This window comes from Scyliorhinus canicula, chromosome 16 (assembly GCF_902713615.1).
Source record: "Scyliorhinus canicula chromosome 16, sScyCan1.1, whole genome shotgun sequence".
Lineage (NCBI taxonomy): Eukaryota > Metazoa > Chordata > Chondrichthyes > Carcharhiniformes > Scyliorhinidae > Scyliorhinus > Scyliorhinus canicula.
The window spans coordinates 38,231,530-38,248,480 of record NC_052161.1 but is presented as its reverse complement, the minus strand read 5'-3'; the positions used below and the strand labels follow the sequence as shown (position 1 = coordinate 38,248,480).

General features: G+C 52.6%; 1 protein-coding gene across 3 annotated transcripts in view; it reads left to right on the top strand.

The window, feature by feature from the left end:
- Window positions 1-482: 482 nt before the first annotated feature.
- LOC119979467 (C-terminal-binding protein 2) overlaps window positions 483-16,951 on the top strand; it is a 352,842-nt gene continuing 336,373 nt past the window's right edge. For 2 of the 3 annotated variants that reach the window (XM_038821726.1, XM_038821728.1), the window contains exon 1: window positions 483-986. The gene's annotated coding sequence lies outside the window, so the exon portion shown is untranslated. The remainder of the gene's footprint in view (window positions 987-16,951) is intronic. The other variant, XM_038821729.1, reaches the window with a different exon arrangement.

The window sequence follows — 16,951 nt, the reverse complement described above, 5'->3', positions numbered from 1 at the left end:
ATTAAAAATAATTGTGGCTGAAGTCTGCAGCTTTGTTTGGGCTGCTTTATGTGTTTAATTAAACATTTACTTAGCAGGGGGCCAAATGTTATATGGCCGCGGCGGGCAAGCAACAATAAAAAGTTCAGCCATTCGCTTGCATGGGATATTTACACAAGACTGGAAATGGCAACACAAATAGAAGAGGCCAGATATTGCATTGCATGGATTTAAGTGCGAATGTTTTTTTTTTCTAAATTTGTTTGGAGCATTGGCAGGCTGCAGTTGGAAAGTTGAGGTTTTGTAGGCGATGCTGGTGCTGTGTGTGTTTTGTGAGGATTAAGGAGTGGGCTCCTCTGGTGTCTGCGTGTCGATGCTATCAGGCTGAGTGGAGAAGTGAAGCGGCTGGAGTGTTGAGTGCTGGAGGCGCGGCTGTCCATGTGGGGCTGTGTCATTGGTTTGGAGCAGACCCCGCCCGCGGAGCCCAGCACGATCGCAGGCGAAGCCGAGCCCAGCAAGTCTCTTTCTCCCCCCCCCCCCTCTTCTTCCTCCTCTCCCCGGCAGCCCGGTCCCCCTCCCCAGCCACCCTCTCTCCCTCCCTCTCTCTAACACACAACTCCATCTGGTTGGCTTTTTATTTTGGAGAGTGTGCAAAGCAGCTGAGTGTGTGTGTGGAGGACGGAGGGACGAAGCCGCTTCCATCCACCGAGAGAGTAACACGCAGGGCGAGAGGCGAGCGCCCGGGATTTGAGCAGCGAAGCCGCCTTGGATCCCCTCCCTCCCGCCTGCAGGAAGGAGCTGCTGGTTCGGGGCTTCGGCTCCGTCACTCGGATCTTACCGGCTGTTAGTTGTTGGAGGATTAAGTTTTATTTATTTTTTGTTGATGTGGACCAGCAGTCCGCAGGGAGCCGATGGGAAACGTGTGCGAGGACAGCAAGTGATGGAGATGCTGAGAGCGGCGCTGGTGCCAAGGGACAGGCGGCTGTAACTTGGCGGCGATCAGAGAGGTACCGACCCGGCTTCGGACAGCGGCGGCGGCGGCGGCTTCCCCCTCCCTCACCCGCGGTTCACAGCCCCCATTACCCCCCCCCCCCCCCCCGGCTCACAGCCCCCATTACCCCCCCCCCCGGCTCACAGCCCCCATTACCCCCCCCCCCCCGGCTCACAGCCCCCATTACCCCCCCCCCCGGCTCACAGCCCCCATTACCCCCCCCCCCCCCCCGGCTCACAGCCCCCATTACCCCCCCCCCCCGGCTCACAGCCCCCATTACCCCCCCCCCGGCTCACAGCCCCATATACCCCCCCCCCCCCCCGGCTCACAGCCCCCATTACCCCCCCCCCCCGGCTCACAGCCCCCATTACCCCCCCCCCCGCTCACAGCCCCCATTACCCCCCCCGGCTCACAGCCCCATTACCCCCCCCCGCTCACAGCCCCCATTACCCCCCCCCCCCCCGGCTCACAGCCCCCATTCCCCCCCCCCCGGCTCACAGCCCCCATTACCCCCCCCTCCGGCTCACAGCCCCCATTACCCCCCCCGGCTCAGCCCCCATTACCCCCCCCGGCTCAGCCCCCATTACCCCCCCCCCCCCGGCTCACAGCCCCCATTACCCCCCCCCCGGCTCACAGCCCCCATTACCTACCCCCCCCCCCGGCTCACAGCCCCCATTACCCCCCCCCCGGCTCACAGCCCCCATTACCCGCCCCCCCCCCCCCCCGGCTCACAGCCCCATTACCCCCCCCCCCCGGCTCAGCCCCCATTAACCCCCCCCCCGCTCACAGCCCCCAGTACCCCCCCCCCGCTCACAGCCCCCATTACCCCCCCCCCCCGCTCAACAGCCCCCATTACCCCCCCCCCCATTACCCCCCCCCCCGGCCACAGCCCCATCCCCCCCCCCCCCCCCGCGCACAGCCCCCCATACCCCCCCCCCCCCGGCGCACAGCCCCCATTACCTACCCCCCCCCGCTCACAGCCCCCATTACCCCCCCCCCATTACCCCCCCCCCCCCGGCTCACAGCCCCCATTCCCGGTCCCCCCCCCCCCCGCGTCACAGCCCCCAATACCCCCCCCCCGGCTCACAGCCCCCATTACCCCCCCCCCCCGGCTCACAGCCCTCATTACCCCCCCCCCCCCGCTCCACAGCCCCCATTCCCCCCCCCCACCGGCTCACAGCCCCCATTACCCCCCCCCCGGCTCACAGCCCCCATTACCCCCCCCCCCCGGCTCACAGCCCCCATTACCCCCCCCCCCCCCCGGCTCACAGCCCCCATTACCCCCCCCGGCTCACAGCCCCCATTACCCCCCCCGGCTCACAGCCCCATTACCCCCCCCCCCGGCTCACAGCCCCCATTACCCCCCCCCGGCTCACAGCCCCCATTACCCCCCCCCCCGGCTCACAGCCCCCATTACCCCCCCCCCGCTCACAGCCCCCCATTACCCCCCCCCCCGGCTCACAGCCCCCATTACCCCCCCCGGCTCACAGCCCCCATTACCCCCCCCCCCCGCGCCATGGTCCATCAACCCCCCTCCCGTGTCCATCACCCCCCCCAGTGTCCATCACCCCCCCCAGTGTCCATCACCCCCCCCAGTGTCCATCACCCCCCCCCCCAGTGTCCATCACCCCCCCCCCCAGTGTCCATCACCCACCCCCCCCAGTATCCATCACCCCCCCCCAGTGTCCATCACCCCCCCCTCTCCCCAGGGTCTATCAATCACCCCCCTCCCCCCGTGTCCATCAACCCCCCCCCCGTGTCCATCAACCCCCCCCCCCGTGTCCATCAACCCCCCCCCCCAGTGTCCATCAACCCCCCCCCCCAGTGTCCATCACCCCCCACCCCCCCCCCCCGTGTCCATCACCACCCCACCCCCCCCCGGTCCATCACCCCCCCCCCCCCATGTCCATCACCCCCCCTGTCCATCACCCCCCCATGTCCATCACCCCCCCCATGTCCATCACCCCCCCCCCCATGTCCATCAACCCCCCCCCACATGTCCATCACCCCACCCCCGTGTCCATGCACCCCCCCCCCCCCCGTGTCCATCACCCCTCCCCCCCTGGTGTCCATCACCCCTCCCCCCCTGGTGTCCATCACCCCTCCCCCCCCTGGTGTCCATCACCCCTCCCCCCCTGTTGTCCATCACCCCTCCCCCCCCTGGTGTCCATCACCCCTCCCCCCCTGGTGTCCATCACCCCTCCCCCCCTGGTGTCCATCACCCCTCCCCCTGGTGTCCATCACCCCTCCCCCCCTGGTGTCCACCACCCATCCCCCCCTGGTGTCCATCACCCCTCCCCCCCTGGTGTCCATCACCCCTCCCCCCCCTGGTGTCCTTCACCCCTCCCCCCCCTGGTGTCCATCACCCCTCCCCCCCTGGTGTCCATCACCCCTCCCCCCCTGGTGTCCATCCCCCCCCCCCCCCCCTGGTGTCCATCCCCCCCCCCCCCCCTGGTGTCCATCACCCCTCCCCCCCTGGTGTCCATCACCCCTCCCCCCCTGGTGTCCATCACCCCTCCCCCCCTGGTGTCCATCACCCTCCCCCCCTGGTGTCCATCACCCCTCCCCCCCTGGTGTCCATCACCCCTCCCCCCCTGGTGTCCATCACCCCTCCCCCCCTGGTGTCCATCACCCCTCCCCCCCCTGGTGTCCATCACCCCTCCCCCCCTGGTGTCCATCACCCCTCCCCCCCTGGTGTCCATCACCCCTCCCCCCCCTGGTGTCCATCACCCCTCCCCCCCTGGTGTCCATCACCCCTCCCCCCCTGGTGTCCATCACCCCTCCCCCCCTGGTTCCATCACCCCTCCCCCCCCTGGTGTCCATCACCCCTCCCCCCCCTGGTGTCCATCACCCCTCCCCCCCCTGGTGTCCATCCCCCCTCCCCCCCCTGGTGTCCATCACCCCTCCCCCCCTGGTGTCCATCACCCCTCCCCCCCTGGTGTCCATCACCCCTCCCCCCCTGGTGTCCATCACCCCTCCCCCCCTGGTGTCCATCACCCCTCCCCCCCTGGTGTCCATCACCCCTCCCCCCCTGGTGTCCATCACCCCTCCCCCCCCTGTTGTCCATCACCCCTCCCCCCCTGGTGTCCATCACCCCTCCCCCCCCTGGTGTCCATCACCCCTCTCCCCCCCTGGTGTCCATCACCCCTCTCCCCCCCTGGTGTCCATCACCCCTCCCCCCCCCTGGTGTCCATCACCCCTCCCCCCCCCTGGTGTCCATCACCCCTCCCCCCTGGTGTCCATCACCCCTCCCCCCCTGGTGTCCATCACCCCTCCCCCCCTGGTGTCCATCACCCCTCCCCCCCTGGTGTCCATCACCCCCCCCCCCCCTGGTGTCCATCACCCCTCCCCCCCTGGTGTCCATCACCCCTCCCCCCCTGGTGTCCATCACCCCTCCCCCCCTGTTGTCCATCACCCCTCCCCCCCTGGTGTCCATCACCCCTCCCCCCCTGGTGTCCATCACCCCTCCCCCCCTGGTGTCCATCACCCCTCCCCCCCTGGTGTCCATCACCCCTCCCCCCCTGGTGTCCATCACCCCTCCCCCCCTGGTGTCCATCACCCCCTCCCCCCCTGGTGTCCATCACCCCTCCCCCCCTGGTGTCCATCACCCCTCCCCCCCTGGTGACCATCACCCCTCCCCCCCTGGTGTCCATCACCCCTCCCCAGTGTCCACCACCCCCTGCCAGGATCCCCCTCCCAGTGTCCATCACCACCCTCACCCCCCGTGTCCACCACCCTCACCCCCCGTGTCCACCACCCTCGCCCCCCAGTGCCCACCACCCTCGCCCCCAGTGCCCACCACCCTCGCCCCCAGTGCCCACCACCCTCGCCCCCAGTGCCCACCACCCTCGCCCCCAGTGCCCACCACCCTCGCCCCCAGTGCCCACCACCCTCGCCCCCAGTGCCCACCACCCTCGCCCCCAGTGCCCATCACCCCCTCCCAATGCCCATCACCTGCCCTGGTGCCCATCACCCCTCCGATGTCCATGCCTCCCATGCCATTACCCACTTCCCAGTGCCATTACCCCACAGGTGCTATGGCCCCAGCTGGCGGCATTACCTTCCACCCCCCCCACAACACTACTTCCCCACCATACCCTGCTTTCCCCCCCCCGCCATACTCTGCTTCCCCCCCCCCGCCATACTCTGCTTCCCCCCCCCGCCATACTCTGCTTCCCCCCCCGCCATACTCTGCTTCCCCCCCGCCATACTCTGCTTCCCCCCCGCCATACTCTGCTTCCCCCCCCCGCCATACTCTGCTTCCCCCCCCGCCATACTCTCCTCCCCCCCCGCCATACTCTGCTTCCCCCCCGCCATACTCTGCTTCCCCCCCGCCATACTCTGCTTCCCCCCCCCGCCATACTCTGCTTCCCCCCCGCCATACTCTGCTTCCCCCCCGCCATACTCTGCTTCCCCCCCGCCATACTCTGCTTCCCCCCCGCCATACTCTGCTTCCCCCCCGCCATCCTCTGCTTCCCCCCCGCCATACTCTGCTTCCCCCCCGCCATACTCTGCTTCCCCCCCCGCCATACTCGGCTTCCCCCCCGCCATGCTCGGCTTCCCCCCCGCCATGCTCGGCTTCCCCCCCGCCATGCTCGGCTTCCCCCCCGCCATGCTCGGCTTCCCCCCCGCCATGCTCGGCTTCCCCCCGCCATACTCGGCTTCCCACCCCCGCCATACTCTGCTCCCCCCCGCCATACTCTGCTCCCCCTCCCCGCCATACTCTGCTCCCCCCCCGCCATACTCTGCTCCCCCCCCCCACCATACTCTGCTTCCCCCCCCCCCCCCGCAATACTCTGCTTCCCCCCCCCGCAATACTCTGCTTCCCCCCCCGCCATGCTCTGCTCCCCCCCCGCCATACTCTGCTCCCCCCCCGCCATACTCTGCTCCCCCCCCCGCCATACTCTGCTTTCCCCCCACCATACTCTGCTTCCCCCCCCCGCCATACTCTGCTTCCCCCCCCCGCCATACTCTGCTCCCCCCACCCACTATACTCTGCTCCCCCCCGCCATACTTTGCTTTCTTCCCCACCGTTCTCTGCTCCCCCCACTTGCCAATCCCCATTCCTCTGCCCTAACTGCACAAACTAATAATGTCCTCTTAAAAAGTTGTTTAAAACGGCCGACTCGGTAACTTTCCTCTTGGCGTCACTGCAAAGGAGCTTTTACTAAAACACCCATTGATTTTTAGATTGCTTTGAAGAGGTGTTTACAGTTTTAGAAGTCGACCATTTTGACATTCAGAATTTTCAGATCTGAAGTCTTTTTTTTTAACTGAAAGAACACATGGCACTGAATGTCCTTCTACACAAACCACTGTGATTGTGAGTGACTAGCACAAGGTCATTCATTTTATAAGGTTTATGGTTGCATGATACAATTATGAAATTCAAATGTAGGAACAGTCTCTTGTCAAAAAGCAGGCTGTTTTTTATTAAAGCTTTATGAGTGTTTTAAACTGATTCCCTTTTTCCAAGTTTAACACCAGCATTAATGTTCCTTTTGTTTGCAAATGTTACATAGATAGGGAAATCTGAATACAAACAAGCACTATTTTATTTCCTCTGTGCTTCATATTTGACGGGCTGAGAGTGGTGAACACATAGTAATCCAGGGTCATATATGATGAGAGCAAGTACTACCTGTTGAATAATGTATTTATTCCATGTCCCATTTCCTTTTGAATGAATTGATTTTGATTGGGTTATTGCTTACAAATACAAGATAAATATAGTATGGAAGGTTAATAAGTGACTGTTGACCTATGCAGGATTTGGGCCTGAACTTGGCATTGCATGTGTTTGCAAAGTCTCTGTGCAGATATTTTGCAGGATGCACAAATATGTGACAGCTAGCATTATCCAGACAATAGACAATTTGTCAGATTATATAATTGGTGAATGATTAAGTATTGATAAGATATAACACAAAATGTAATCTTTTACGTTTTGTTCCCTGTTGAACAAGGCAAGATGAAACATTATGAATTAGTGATAGAAATATTGGTTAATTGCACAGACTTGCATCTGACTCTAACTTTGCTGCCGTATAATTAAGATAAACTGGCTTCAGAGTTTGACTTCCACAGTGACCCGGCTATGCAACTCAATTGAGATTGATTCAGGAAATTTCAAAGCTGTTTGATTCCTTAAATTGTTTTAGTGATATATTAGTGAGATTAATATTGTTTTCACATGCACTGTAAATGGTCAATCATCTGCAACATATTCAAAACAAGATTGCATTTTTAATCCTACTGTTCCAGTGAAAAGGAGTCCGCAAGCATGACAATATGGAGCCATTTAGGACATCTAGAAAGATGCACAGGTCAGACACTCCCTGATAGTTTTCTTGCTTCTTTTCCACATGGGTCACCCCCAAATACTGGCACAAGCGCAGAAACCTCTCTTTCTCCCTCTTCTTACCCTCCCCTCCTCCTTGACCTTCCCAAACCTCCTGACTTCCAAAAAACGTATTGGTTATTCCAAGGAGGAGCCAGTATCCAGGAGCACATTGGGTCGGTACTTAGTTGTGAGGTCAGAGGCAGACCACAGTAACAGAAGGATTGGGGGGAGTTGGCAAGTGGTGTGTCCCAGAAACGCATACCTGTCCCACAGATTTTCACGATAGAAATTGACTTGGATGAAGAAATAGGGAGTTGTGTATTCAAGTTTGCAGTTGACCCTAACTTATAGGCACAGTAAGTTGTGTGAACGATGCTATAGGTGACTGTGGCAAATCGGAGTGCGAAGTGGGGGAGCTACGAAACCATTCACTTTAAATTTGAGAAAATTAAAGCAGGATATTGCAGGTGGCCAGGAGGAAAAGGATTTGGGTATTTTGAACAGATATTTAAATTAACCAGATAGGCTAATGGAACATTGACCCCCCTATCTCAAGAGGGATGGATTACATAGGGGTAGGAATTCAGAAGCACAGAGCGATGCTCAAATCCCATGGAACAGTGTGTTCAGCTCTGGGCCCTGTACCTCAGGAAAGATGGTGGTCTTAGAGAGGGAGGGAAGGAGGAGGGGGCTGGGGGCTGGGGGGGGGGGGGGGTGGTTGGTGGGGGGGGGGGTTGGTTGGGGGGGGGGGTTGGTGGGGGGGGTTGGTTGGTGGGTGGGGGGGTGGTGGGGTGGGGTGTGTGAAGGGTGGTGGTGGGGGTGTGTGGGGGGTGGGGGGTGGTTGGGGGGGGGGGGGAGCGCATTGTGGACAGCAGCACAGATTCTTCTGATTGTTTGATTGATAGCAGGGATTAGCCCATGGCTTGTGTGACCCCAGAGTGAATCTTTTGGATCGGGGCTTATGAGGGTTCTTGAGCAGGATGGAGGCCCCAGTTGTTGAGTTGGATGGTGGGTGGGGTGGGTAAAATGAGGTTGAACATGTTGAGCATGCAGGGTTTAAAAAAAAAAACATCTAGGCTTTCTCAACGTTTTATTTTTGCAGCGGGCATCAGGCCTCAAAGATTTGTTTGTTTGGTCATACCCAATATTAGAAAAAAAAAGCACGCAAATATTTAAAGGGACTCTGCAGCTGTCAGCACCCAACCCATGCTCTTGAGCTCACAACCCCAAAATATGGCCTAAAGGGTTAGGTTATGAAGTTGCCCAAAGTTGTTTTCGTTCCCTTGAGTTTAAGAGACTGAGAGGTGATGAGTTGAAGTTTGAAAATGATCATTTCTGGGCCAGCACTGCTGTCTCACGCAGTGGTGAGATCCCAGGTTCGATCCCGGCACTGGGTCACTGTCCCTGTGGAGTTTGCAAATTCTCCCCGTGTTTGCGTGGGTTTCGCCTCCACAACCCAAAGATGTGCAGGGTAGGTGGATTGGCCACACTAAATTGCCCCTTAATTGGAAAAAATGAATTGGGCACTCTAAATAAACAAAAAAAGAAAATGATAATTTCTCTGTGCCTAACAGTATTTCTTTGGTGGGGTTTCAGAACATAATTAAATCAGCGGTAGAGCAGTTGGAATGAAATCAGGCAGCACTTTTTACACAATAGGTTGTGGGAACCCGGAACTCGCTCCCAAAAGGGTGTTGATGCTTGGTTCACTGAAATTTCCAAGATTGAGATTGATAGGTTATGTTAGGGAAGGATATTAAGATAAATGGAGAAAATCAGGGGAATTGAATTTGAGGTAAAGATTGAATAAAACTGTGGAGCAGATTCTAGGAGGGGCTGCAATTTAAGTATAGGAAAATAGGAACAGGAATAGGCCATTCAGCTCGTCAAGCCTGCTTCGCCATTGCTGATCATCCACTTCAGTGCCTTTTCCCCGCACTATGTCAATATACCTTTACATCATTTGTGTTTAGAAATCTGTCAATCTCCGTTTTAAACTACTCATCAATTGAGTTTCCGCAGCCCTCTGGGGTAGAGAATTCAAGAGATCACAACCCTCTGAGTAAGAAATTTCTCCTAATCTCGGTCCTAAGTGGCTTCCCCCTTATTTTGAAATTGTGCCCCCTGGTTCTAGACTTCCCAAACAGGGAACACATCTTACCTGCACCTACCCTCTCTATCCCTTTAAGTATTTTGTAAGTTTCAATGAGATCACTACTCGTTCTTCAAAAACTTTGGAGTGTACAGGCCCAGTTTCTCCCAATCTCCCTTCATAGGTCAGTCCAGGGACAAGTCTGGTGAACCTTTGTTGCGCTCCCTCTATGGCAATAATATCCTTCTGAAGGTAAGGGGACCAAAATGTTACGCAGTACTCCAGCTATGGTCTAACCAAGGTTCTGTACAATTGAAGCAAGACTTTGTTACTCCTGTACTCTTACAATAAAGGCTTAATATCATTACCCTTCCTAATTGAAAGCTAACATGCAGATGCAGCAAGCAGTGACTTATTGATGAGGACACCCGGGTCCCTTTGTACATCTACATTTTCTAATCTCTTACCATTTAAGAATCGAATCACCGGTCCTAGGCCACTCTCCATGTGGAGTTTGCACATTCTCCTCATGTCTGGGTGGGTTTCACCCCCGCAACACAAAAATGTGCAGGTTAGGTGGATTGGCCGCATTAAATTCCCCTTAATTCGAGAAAAAAATAATTAGGTACTCTAAATTTAAAAAAAAATCATGGAACGTAGAAGCATTGCATTTGGTCCCCTGCATCCAAATCATTGATCTACACCATGAACAGCTGGGGCCGAACTGCCGATTCTTGTGGTGCCCCACTAATCACAGCCTGCAAATGGAAGAATAACCCATTGCTTCTTGCTTCCTGTTTTCTGCCTGTTAACCAATCCTGGGGGGACTTTATCAAAAAACCTTCTGATAATCCAAGTATACTACATCCACCGACTCCCCCTTTATTGTCTACTTCTGTTTGTTTGCCCCTCTATGGGTGGAAGAGGGTGGCAATTCTTCTCGGTTTCTTGTGTGCACCTGCTGATGGGCAGCTTCATTGTGGAAGATGCCTATGAATTTATTCTGTGTCTCATTTTTCACCTCAACTTAGTATGAGAACGGGGTCAGAGTGAATTGCTGTAGTTCTACTAACTTTCTCCCACTGCCTATTTTCCAAAGGCATTGGCTGTTGCTCAGTCACAATGGACAGTGTCCTCCAGTAGTCTCCACTCGAGTCAGGGTAATGAGGACATCACAAGTTTACCCCAATACCAACTTTCTGGCCAGTGATAATGGGCAGTGACCAGGAATGGGAACCTTGGGCTCCCTAAATCAAAGGGCACACTCACCAATTGTAAAACCACTCCTGCTGCCTTGGCAGTGGCCAAATAATTCTGTGAAACCGGCAGTTCAACCTGGTGACCTTTCAGTCTCTGTGGTTTATTGCTACAGGGGCCTTTGCCTTTATCCACAACTGATCAAAGGGACTCTTGATTTCAGTATATATTTTAAAATGTTGATTGTGCAGTCAGGATGGGATGGCTCATTCCACTTATTCAAAATTCTGTTGTCAAGTTTCAGTCTTTGAATTTGTAGTGTTGTGAAAATAATCACAGGTATCACACTTCAGAAATTGAGTTTCAGCACCAATCTTATTTGCACTGCATTACAGCAGGCCTGAAGGAAGAGTTGGTGTGTGTGTGTTTCTTTCTGATTTAAATGTATGTATTTTCATCTGCTTGATTTTTGGGAATTATAGAATAGTAATCTGCCTTGCAACAGATGAAAGAAATTGCTCCTTGCACACTCATACCCAGATATCTTACTGTTCAGAAGTGACTTTGTTTTGATAGTGGCTGCTAGGGTGACATTGCAACAGTTGAAAAAAATGCGATTTGTGTGCTCAGGAAATATAATTTGGTACCTTTGATGTTCGAAAAAGGGGGCAGCACAAAGCATTTTGCAATGCAGTACAGGTGGTCAGTATTTACACCGGACAAAGTGTTTGTTGCTACTCCTTCGTATACTTCTCCTTGCTACCTCCCACCACCGAAGTTTCTTTTGACAGAAGTGATAGCTGCACTCTTCCCACATTCTTACCATGATCAGCTGGTAGAAGCTTCTGTGTAACTGAGCTGACGTTGCTAGTTTATTTCTCCTGGAGATGAACTATCATTGCAGTGAGAACCCTGGCTGTGAACAGGCAGAAAGAGTGCTAATTGTGCAAGTAGGTAGTATTTGAGGCTGGATCTTCCTGAGTTGGCATTCCATCATTCTGCCAGCTCAGCTGTATCGCTGAGCAGCTCTTCACTTTGTTTTTTTTTTCGCTACATCTGTTGCACCCCCTAGTTTAACATCTCGACTTCTGCTATCTCTGAAACTAAGTGCATTTCCACTCCATTCTCTTCACTCTTCTCCTTGCTGCATTTTTCCACGATTTTCCCAAGACTTTAAAAACTCGTGTGTCTGATGTACCTCTTTCTTTTTGAAAGCGGTTACATAAATGCAAATTGTTTAATTGCGCCAGCATGGGCCAAATGAAGCAGAGAAACTGGTAAAAGGAGGACTTCCTCCAATCGTGTTATATGGAGCTTCATTTTAAAATGTATCTGGAATATATGGCAACAAGATTAATGTGTGAGCACTAGAAAGTGAGGACAGTATTGGCAAATGCATAATGTGCATGCTTTTTAATGATTTTATTTTTTGCCATTTTGTCCACGGATCTGAAATACACTTATATTGAAAGCAGCAGATGCAAAATATCTCAGATGCTGAAAATCCAAAATAAACTCTGAAACCGCTGGGAACACTCAGCAGGCCAAGCTGCATCTGTGAAGGTTTGAATATGGAACCGGTTGTGTCAAACTGTCAGGCACCCTGTGTTTAAAGAATGTGGATTATTTAGAGTTCTTCAGTTGCAGATTTCTGATTATAAATAGCATCCGAATGACTCACTTTCCATTGTACTAATTGAACTTGCACTTGCATTCTGCTGCTATTAATTGTGTGACTGCTCATTTTTGAATTGTTGCTTAACTGGAGCCTTGAACAGAAGGAGCACGAAAAATTCTTTCATGCGTGTATTAAAAGGGGAACCGCAAGGAAGTGCAAAATGTTTTGCATGTGTTTCTGGCAGTCTTCATTGCAGTTTGTTATACGGGATCCCTTTAAACAGAAGTTTGTGCACTTTCCACTTTATCTCATGTGCCCCACATGATGGTGGGACGACATTTTTTCCCCATTCAGACAGATCTCAAGTGGGTTGTCAATCTGTAGTTGATATCCTCTAAGGAGACATTTCCCTCAGTCGGAAAGGTTCTTCATCTGGCATCCCAGTTACAGCCAAGGAAGTATTTCTGAAGTGCGATCACTTTTCTCGTACAGGGACCATGGTGGCCAATTTGCAAAGAGCAAGGTTCCACAAGCAACGATCTGTCTAGATTATCTGTTTAATTGATAATGGGTAAAGGTAAACATTGGTTGGGTCAAAGAGCGCCATGAGATTGTTTACATCCACGTGAGAAGCAGGCGGCTCATCAATGTAATATTTCATCGGAAAGGTGGCATCTCCAAAGCATCCGGTGCTCCCTCATCTCTGTACTTGGGAGTGCCAGCCTTGTTTTCGTGCTCATGTTCCTGGATTGGGATTTGAACCCACTATCTTCTGGCTCAGAGGCTATCACTGAGCCATTGCTGACACTCAGGGCACATTGGTTTGGAATTCCCCTTGCATGCAGTATGTCCGAATGATGACCAGCAATAAACTAGAAGATAAGGGTTACTATCAATACCCTCTTACGACTAGTTTCCCAGTCAATATTTATAGTCTCCTCATAGTGGACATAACAAGTTTCTATTTTCCTCTTCTGAAACTTAGCATTTTAAAGTGCAGTGTGAAAGATGCCCTGATTCAGCTTTTCTCATTTTAACAGCATCTTCATCTGTGCAGCATGAAGTGACCACTTGATTCAAAATCTACTTTCTGTATCTTTTCCATTCAGACAAATTGACTGTAGGTTGCCAGCCTCCTTTGCTAGTTGGTATTTTCAATATAGCCATTCAGGGAGTTATGCTGATAGTGAAGAAAACTAACCGTTTATTTGAGGGATTTGTAATTAATTAATTTTGATGTGTAAATTCCACGTGGTTCAGAGGAAGTGGGGATAGAATAATGAATGCATTGTATGAGGCATTTCTATGGGATTGTTTTGTTTAGTTGGTTTGTTAAGTTTGAATGGATTGCATGAGATTTGCAGTAATATAATGATGAATGAACTTAGAAAAGTTACAGTAACCCCATGCAGATACACTTCCAAGATTGATGCAAGTACAATCAACCCATTTTCAACTTTTCAGTTATTTATTTTCTCGAGCCAAACAAAGACTACACTGTTAGATAGATGCTTGCAGCCTTATGTTTTATGTCCCATATTTGTGATGTATTGTTAAACCAATCAGGTGTTCAAGTATTCTTCTGTGACTAAAACTGTTATCTCACTCCAGCATGATATGGAATTTATTGTTGGTGCAGTAACCGTTCACTGCTGGAGCTAATTATCCCTCTTAATTGTATGTTAAATCTGCAGTATTCCAAGGGGCTGTGTAGAGATTAAGTCCGATTAAAAATCACTAAGTCGGAATGGGAAAAGGGCATTCACTTTATCAAACCCATTCCTTCCATAGGCTATGTGTAGACCTCCTGTCCCACCTATTTAATCACAGGCTGCATATCCATCACCTACTGAATCCACCAAGGGAGGTTTTGATCTCTTAAAAAATAATCAAATGTCAGACTATCTACATCATCACATTCCCACCTCTTAACCCTTGGTGGCTGTCCAAAATAGTCGGTTCCATCGCCTTCTTCCCCCTGTTTCTTCCTGTTATAATTGCAGAGGGTCCATGATCCCATGTCTTGTGGAGCTTGTCTACTCTGTAGAAAGATCAGCCTGTTTTTATAGACGCTGGTGAGTCTGCTGTAGTTGGTTAAAACTAGCTGTGACTCATTGTGAAAAAGACCTTCTGGGACCAAAGCACCTCCTTGTGTGTAATCCTTTATCTCCAGCTGACAGACCTTTAGGTAAGTGAAATACCATAAGGTGAAGAGAGAAGAGAACGACAGCTTGTGTGTAATGAGAGGACTTAAACATCCGTAGCAAACGTGATTGTCATCATTACATCAAAACTTAAAAACACAACTTAGTTTTGATTGAAACAGAATTATGTACATTTGAGAAAGTGGGTTAAACATCATGGTGCATGTGAAGTTTATCAATTGTAAGAAGGAATTTAAAAAAGAATCTTGTTTGGAATGTGGGCATCACTGGTTAGGCCGGCATTTATTGTCCATCCCTAGTTGCCGTTCAGAAATGGGAGTGAGCTGCCTTCTTGAACCACTGCATTTCCTGAAGTGTAGATACACCCACAGTGACGTTAGGGAGGGAGTTCCAGGATTTTGACCCAGCGACAGTGAAGGAACGGCGATATATTTCCAAGTCAGGGTGGTGAGTGACTTGGAGGGGAATCTCCAGCTGGTGATGTTCCCAGGTATCTGCTGCTCTTGTCCTTCTAGATGGTAGTGGTTGTGGGTTTGGAAGATGCTGTCTAAGGAACCTTTGTGAGTTGCTACAGTGAATCTTTTAGATGGTGCACATGGCTGCCACTGTTCGGCAATTGTGGAGGGTTGAATGTTTGTGGAAGGGAGAGCAGTCAAGTGGGCTGCTTTGTCCTGGACGGCGTTGAGCTTCATGAGTGTTGTTGGAACTGCACTCATCCAGGCAAGTGGCGATTATATGGGGGGGGGGGTCAGGAGGTGAGTTAATCGCCGTAGGATTCCTGGCCTTTGACCTGCCCTGGTAGCCACAATATTAATATGGCTAGTCTAGTTCAGCTTCTGATCAATGGTAACCCCCAGGATGTTGATTGTGGGGATTCAGCGATGATAATGCGATTGAATGTCAAGGGGCGATAGTTGGATCCTCTCTTGTAGGCGATGGACATTGCCTGGCAATGGTATGGCGTGAATGAAACTTGCCACTTGTCAACCCAAGCTTGGATATTGTCCAGGTCTTGCTGCTTTTGGACATGGACTTCATTAATTGAGGAGTCGTGAATGGTGCTGAACATTGTGCATTCATCTGCGAACATCCCCACTTCTGACCTTATGATGGAAGGGAGGTCGTTGATGAAGCAGCTGAAGATGGTTGGGCCTAGGACACTACCCTGAGGAACTCCTGCAGTGATATCCTGGAGCTGAGATGATTGACCTCCAACCACCAGAACTATCTTCCTTTGTGCCAGGTATGACTCCATACAGCAGAGAATTTTCCCCCTAATTCCCTTTGACGGGTTCCTTGATGTCATAGTCGCCAAATGCTACCTTGATGTCAAGGGCAGTCACTCTCTCCTCACCTCTGGCATTCTGCTCTTTTGTCCATGTTTGAACAAGGCTGTAAGGAGCTGAGTGACCTTGACGGAACCCAAACTGAAGGTCCGTAAGCAGGTTATTGCTGAAAAAATGCTGTTTGATAGCACTGTTGATGATGGAGAGTAGACTGTTAGGGTGGTAATTAGCTGGATTGGATTTGTCCTGTTTCTTGTGTACAGAATACCTGGGCAATGTTCCACATTGCCGGGTAGATGCCAATGTTGTAGCTGTGCTGCAACAGCTTGGCTAGGGTTGCGGCAAGTGCTAGAGCACAAGTCTTCAGTACTATTGCCGGAATATTGTCACGGCCCATAGCCTTTGCTGTATTCAGTGCCTTCAGCCGTTTCTTGATATCACTTTTATTATTTGCACATTATAGCCTGGAAATTACTTTTAATGATATTGGCAGATGAATGCTTATCATATTTGCATAACATTTTTATGGCTAATATCTTAGTAGAGATGGATGGAATTTAGTGGGCCCGTTTGCTGCGTAAATCACATTATGACTGCTAAATCTCGCAAGAGGGCCAGAACGAGATTTGTGCCAACGAGATCTTGGTTTGAGATCTTCCCCGCACCCCTGCCGGTGACGTGATCAGGTTCATGTCTGGAAAGCGCACGGTGGTGAGTATGGCCCCCAGGTGGTGAGGGGTATGGCTTAGCAGTGCCCTGGCACTCCCTCCTGGCACGCCCATGATAGCATTGGGTGGGTGGGCCCTCTGGAGGGCCCCATTGGGAGGGTTCCCCTTATGTGTGGGGTGGTGGGGTTGGGTTGTTATGAGGTGGTTGTACGTGCACTGGAGTGGTGGGGACAGAGACACTGGAGAGGGTCGAGGACGGTACCAGTGATGTGGGGGGGGAGGGGGGGGGGCAGGTGGCATGAGTCGGTCCAGTAAGGGGGTGGGTGGAGAGCTTGTGGGGGTTGGGGGGTGTTCCTTTTGTCTGACGGGGTCCAATTGCCTTTGGCAGGGGGTAGGGGAGCCTTTAATATTACTTTCAGATTGGGGTGCTGTTCCGATCACATAATCCTGGCTTCGCTGCTGTGTTTGGGCCCTGCCTCCCTGGCTGCCTGTGTGATCCTCGCCAGCACTTTATAATTGCACAAGGTGCTGTTAAATCAGGTGAGAAAAGACATCTATGAAGGCAGCGAGTTTCACACCTCTTTTGCCGCCTGATTCAGCACTCTGCAATTT